Raw genomic sequence first — 6,605 nt, 5'->3', positions numbered from 1 at the left:
TCTTCTCCCTCCCCGGCCCCTGGCGTGGGCGCATCAGGCATCCATCCATCTTGGAGGCAGGCTGTATCAGTTAGCTCTCGCTGTGTAACAAACTCCTCAAAACTCAGAGGCCTAAAACAACTGTTTACTTGGCTCCCAGTTGTACAGGTCAGCCATCCGAACTGGGCCCTGTTGGGCAACGTGGCCTTGGCTGGGATCCCTCATGTATATGCCAGGTCAGCTGGCAACACATCTGCTGGCCCGCCTTCACTCGCCCTCCAGGTAGCTCATGACCATCCACCCAACAGCTGGGAAACACTCCAAAAGGCGGGGCTTGCAACGCAGGGCATCACGTCGCGTTCACCCCATCCTGTGGTCCAGGCCAGCTGCGCTCCCTAAGCTCATGTCAGCTGGGTTGATCCAGGACTCCAAGGTATTTGGAATAACTCTGTGCAGGTGTTTTTCTTGATGACCTTCACATTGGAATCAGTGAACTCTGAGTAAAGCAGATGACCCCCGGCCCCAGCACCAGCGAGGGGCCATCTGGTGTTGAAGACCTTGCATAGAACCAAGGCTCATCTGCCCCCAGCACGTGGGTCTTCTCCAGCAGGCTGTTTCTGGAGTCGATAGCTGCAGCTTAGGCTGCACATCGTGAACTCAGCAAACCTCCACAGCTGTGGGAGCCAATCCCATAAACTAGATCCCTGCATTTCCTTATGCACCTGCTATGGATCCTGCTCCTTCAGAGAACTCTGACGAAGCCACCCACCCAGATCCAGGGGCTGGAGAGCAGACCCTAGCCCCCAATGGGAAAATCCACAAAGACAAGCTGTAAAGGACATGGACCCAAGGAAGAGACTGATGTGCCACCTTTTTCTAACAACCTACAGTAGGCTGGGTTTAAGAAGGGGCTACCCTGGGACAGAGACCCCTACCCAGGGTCCAATTAAAAAGATCTGCAGTCACACACACACACACAAAAGAGACAGGGCTGGGAGACATGTACAGCCCCAAGGTTCTGCCAGATCGATCGGAGCCTTCTGTGGTCCCACTGCCTGCTGGGTATGGAAGACTGTGGCTGCATTTCCCAGCGCAAGGCAAGACTCCCTCGTTGCATTGGGAGTATGTCCGCGCCCCAGCCTGGGGGCATCTTTCACCATTCAATGCAGCAGTCCCTGGAGGATGGAGAAAACTGTCCTCTCCTCGCAACAGGACCCAGTGGATCCGGAGATCACTCGGTAGTCTGATTCCCTAGTGTGTCCCCAAGAACAGTTGGTACAACATTCTTAGCTGCTCCCTGTACAGATCCTTAAGTGGTTCACCAATGCTTGGCCGTGAGCACCCGCAGCCTCTGGGCTGAGGCCTGCAGCGACAGCTCCCAGCTCCACCCACAACCACACGCGGGACAGCTCTGATCCTGCCCAGACCACTCCGCCACCAGCTTGCCCAACCATCTGCCCGCTCCCAGCCCCCACTGTTTGCTGCTTCCCCTCATTCCCAGGCTTCACATAGACACTTGGTGAGGAAAGCCGGCTTTGCCACAGGTATGTGCCCTGCAGGCCCTTCCCTGCCCCCAGATGTGGCTCCAGGTAGATAGAGCAGGTCGGGGCGTGGCTCATCGGTGGAGGGAATTCAACAGGTAAGGTGGGTGAGCAACTAGGGCAAGCAGAGCCAGCTCATGACACCAGGGTTGGTGCTCTCAAGTCCGTGACAACGGGTTAAAAGACAGTGAGGGACACCACTGAGCCTGGGAGTTCCAGCCCCCACTTTTGTCACCCACCTGCTGTGTGGGTTGGGGCTGTAGGTGCTCAGTGTCACTCTCTGTGGAGATGATAAAAATTTTCAGCAAATGCCCTAGCAACCTTACTCATTTCGTTGGAGCCTTCACACATCAAGCCTTCCACTGGGCAGCTGCCTGTCCAGGTCTGGGAGCTTACTCACTCCCCACCTGCGAGTACCAGGGAGCAGGCTCGTGGTGCCTGGAGATCACACCCTGAGAGGAGCCCACTCCCCATAACTCAGGGCAGCTGGTGGGTAAACACGCCTGGCTCCTCGCCTTACAGGCCACATATCCTGTTCTGGTGCCCAGCATTTTCCAGCAGGGCTCAGCTCCAGCTGCCCACAGTGGTACCTGACGTGGTAACGTACCTGCTGCGGGGCTGAATTCCCTCCCTCATCTCACTGAACTACAAGCATCCCGATCTTTGTCTTAGGGTCTGGTTCCAGGGGAAGCAGCCCTGTCCCAGACCCTGTGTGTGACACAACCCATGGTCAAGGTGAAGACAGAGGTTTTCCACAGGTGTCTAAGCCCAGGGTTGGATGAGCCCTCATCTCTGTTCTAGACCCAAACCTCCCACGAAGGTGGCCAATCACTGTTGGTGGCCGTGAGCGTCCACAGCGCTTACTGCCTCCACTGCAAGCAGGAGAGGCTTGGTACCCGTATTCTGGATGAGCAAAAAGACAGTCACCAACAACTGGGCAGGAGTGGCACCACAGGCTGCCCCCTCCAACCCTTCCACCTGCAGAGAGACTGGGCAGGAGAGAGGGGGCTGCAGACAAGTTCATGATCCAGGAGCATAGGCCGTCCCTCGGGCTCCCTGCAGCGGGAGAGGCAGGACTTCCCAAACAGAATGTCCAGTGTGGCACTTTCCAAGTCCATCCGGCCGACTGTAACCACACATTCCACATCGTGTCTGGTCTAGCTCTCTAATTTATCCTCTCCTCTCCACCACGATGACAGTCACCAATTGTCACTAGCTCCTGTCTGGAGATTCTGGAACCTCCCTTCCTGGCTCTGTCTCCTCACTCAGCCTCTTGTCTGCTCCAGCCCATCCTCTCCAAAGTGAATCTTTCAAAATCAAGTTGGCAAGTGCTAGCCCATGACCTACATGTGGTCTATTTCTGTGTGGCCTGGGAGCTAAGAATGGTTTTTCTATTTTTGTTCTTAAACAAAAAACAAGCAAAAATTAAGCATCGGAGGTGCTTGCCCACCCCTGCCCTAAAGCATAAATGGCATTCTGCTTAAGGGAGGGCTCTGCCTGGCATCTCACCCCATCGCTCTCCCCAGCAACACCCTAGAATTTGTTCTTTGTGCCTGAAATACCCTCAAGCCCTCCCTGCTCTGCTGCTTGTCCACCCACCCTTCAGAACTCACTCTAAAGATTTTATCTATTTTTATTGGAAAGGCTGATTTGCAGAGAGAAGGAAATACACAAATTTCCCATCTGCTGGTTCACTCCCCAAGCGACCACAATGGCCAGAACCGAGCCAATCTGAAGCCGGGAGCTACTTCCACATCTCTCACATAGGTGCCAAGACTCAATCTAAGCGTCGTATCAGTTGGGCCTGGACCTGGGCCTACTGATGCCCTGTCTTCTTCCTGAAAGCTATGCACCTGTCAGGATTGGACTACAGCTGGGTTTGACCTACAGGTGGGAGGACAGGAAAAAGGGGGATGGCAGGGTCTCAGGCCCCACAAGGTCATCATGACTTCACATTCCTGATAGATAGGTCCACCACAACTCTAGTTCCTACTGGGCGAGCCCTTCCCCTCGCTCTCCTCCCCAGGGAAATATCACCTGCCTGTGCTGTCATTGACTGACTGCTGGCCTGCTGGTCACTTCCAACAGCTGTGTGAGAACTGGAGCTCTGAGCTCCAGTTTCCTGCTAATGCACTCTGTGGGAAGTGACAGGTACTTGGGGTCCTGCTTGGACCAGCTCTGGCTGTCATATTTGCTGACTGAATCAACAGAGGAAAAATCCCTCTCTTTCTCCCTCCAGCCCCCTCAAATTTATAGTAAATAAATAAATTAAAATGTGAAAACTGATTTTTGCTTTCTGGGTAAGATGCTTACTCTACGATTCTTGCAAGCACGCACTAACCCCTAGATCAGCACACTCATTGCTTGCATAGCCTCTGCAAATCCAGTGTACTGCCTACTTTTAAAGCAAGTGTTACTGGAACACAACCACACCCGTGTTTATGTATTGTCCAGGGTTACTTTCACAGATGGAGTTAAATAGCTGTGGCAGAGACCCACCTGTCAGGCCACAATGCCTAAATTATTCACTCTCTGTTCCCTTTTAGAACATGTCTGCCAACCTTTGTTCTACGTAGGCTTTTGCATCCCAAACTATAGACCTGGAACCCACAGCAAAGGCTTCACTTGGGAGTTACAAACTGCAGAATGTCCAAGTCCAATCCAATCCACCATCTGGACCTGCAGACGAGCAAGGCCCTCAGCTGGTGCGTATGTCCACTGAGGTCTGGGCCCTGGGCAGCATGTGCATCAGGTCAACGGAGCATGCCACTCACTAACCAGCTGTCTCCAGGATGGTTGGTACCTGCTCTTGGTTGAATCCACAGCACCTGATATGCTGGCCTAGACAGGACAAATGCAATGACTCTCTGCCTCACAAATTGTTGGAAGCTGAAGGAAAAGTTACAAAAAGTGATACTGCCATTTTTTATGTACACATTAGCAAAGATTAAAAAGTGTGTTAGCGCAGGGTGTAGGGGAGTAAGGGAAATAGCTCTCAGGACCGTGTCTTTGGGGAGATGGATTTGAGAATGGGAGGTACTTCCAAGGGTTCGTGGAAAAACAGAATTAAATGATAAGTGTACGTGGGTGCAAAAAATGTTTTTGAAATCCATGCATCATTTTTGCATAATGCATCTTTTCCATGAACTTTTATAACACCCCTCATATTCATCGCAACTAGAGGCACGCGCCCAGTGACGCTGCCTCCCACATAGGCCTTCATGCTCAGAGCAACTTACGCCCGATGAGACAGGTCACCAAACATTTATTGCACCAGGACCAAAGGTCGCCACAATAATGCACCATCAATGAAAGACCTGCTCAGGAAAGTATGACACATGTTGAAACTGTGGAACTTTTAAAAAGAAAGGAGGACCTAGCGCCACCTCCTCGGCACATTACATGCGGAGAAAACCAAAAGAACAGCACTGCGAGACAGACTAAACAAATCTGTTTGCATCTCCTTGAGACAGCTCTCAGAGGAGATACGCAAACACCCTGGGAGAGATGACTGGGCTGCTGGGGGCAGGCACAAGAAGAAACTGTTCACTGTCTACCCTGAGGTAATTGTTGTTTTGGTTTTTCACTACAAGTTTATTCACCACAAAGTCTGACCCGCTAACTGTATGGAGATGTTGATGAAACCTCTGCTGCAGTGTGTTTGTTTCACCCCTGATGAAGACTGCCTCAAGCCTAGGGTTGCTTGCTGGCTCTGCCCACTCCTTGGCATTTTCTGGTGCTGCCAGGTGGAGGATAGGAAGGAAACCACAGCTCTCATCGCTGTTTCTTTTGGCTTTCCCTTTCATCCTTCCTTCCTTGCTTTCTTCTAACCACTCATTTTTTTTTATGATCATCATAGAGGCGAGTGGGTGGGTACGGCAGCTCCCACGTGGCCCTCTGCCCGGATGGAGACGGTGAGGGAAGAAAGGAGCGCTGAAGGAGATGGTTGCTGGGAGCCGGTGTATGGCTCCTTGTGGTCACACTACACTAGTGCCAGGGAAGGGCAGACTCTGTTGACACAGCCTCTGCAGAGAATGTCCTGTGGGTGTCACTTCCATGGTCTTTGGAAGAGGTGACATTCCATGTGTCGTTCCAGAGGCTCTTCCTCATTTTGTTGATGTAACTTCTAAAGGCCTGTTGGCGGTGCATGTCAATCTCAGGGTGTGTGTAGCCCAAAGTGCTCTCTGTAGAACTTGGCCTAAAGTGTCGTGGCACTCTTTGAAGAGGTGCTTCAGGGCTTCTGTTGGCATAGAGGAGCCAGTTATGTTGCCTTTCGTGTGCCTTTCTCTGGAGTCAATAACAGGGGGAGCCCAGTCCCACAACATATGTTCTATGCTCAGACCACATGTCCATGGGTTGTCCCCTGAGATCAGGGGGCTGTTGATCCAAGGTGATTCAGGGTCACCTGATTCCAACCAAATCACTGTACCCAGCCTGCCTCCAGCCCTGGTTCTGGCACTGCTCAGCAGGTGTTGCAGCCCGGTCTAGTCTGCTCTCTGGTCTATTTCTCAGGGCGGGGGGGACCCTCCAGAACCTCCCCAGTCAGCCCCCAGCCCCAGTTCCCTTTTTCTGAGTCCTGCAGGTTACTCACCCCACCAGACCCGGGGGCTGTCTGTCAGTCTCAGGACCCAGCTTGAGGCCCTGGCAGGCAGAGGTTGGCAGGATACCAGCAGCAAGGCCTCCAGGCAGACCGGTTGCTTACTCGCCCGTGAGGATGGAGAGATCGTGGCCTTCAGACATGAATGCTGTGGCAGGGTCTTGTCTGCCTGTTTGGGGTGCTTAGGCCTGTGCACTTCCTTCCTGGCTACCATCATGCTCTCCCTACCAAAGCATCATTTGTAGCAATGCCCTTCTTCCAGGGCCTGCAAGGGTATAACACAGGATCTCTTCCCTGGTGAGTAACAGGGGTGGGCCTTTAACCCAACCGCTGAGATGCCCATGTCCCACAGCGGAGAGCCCTGGTTCAGTGGCAGGCTCCACTCCTGACATCAGCTTCCTGCCACTGCAAGGAGACAGCAGGTGACAGCCAGGTGAGTCCCTGGCAGCCTGGGGGTGGAGGGAGGCAGGTCTGTGCTCCCAGGCCTG

This window comes from Ochotona princeps, chromosome 22 (genome assembly GCF_030435755.1).
Source record: "Ochotona princeps isolate mOchPri1 chromosome 22, mOchPri1.hap1, whole genome shotgun sequence".
Lineage (NCBI taxonomy): Eukaryota > Metazoa > Chordata > Mammalia > Lagomorpha > Ochotonidae > Ochotona > Ochotona princeps.
Note: the sequence above shows the minus strand (reverse complement) of the source record.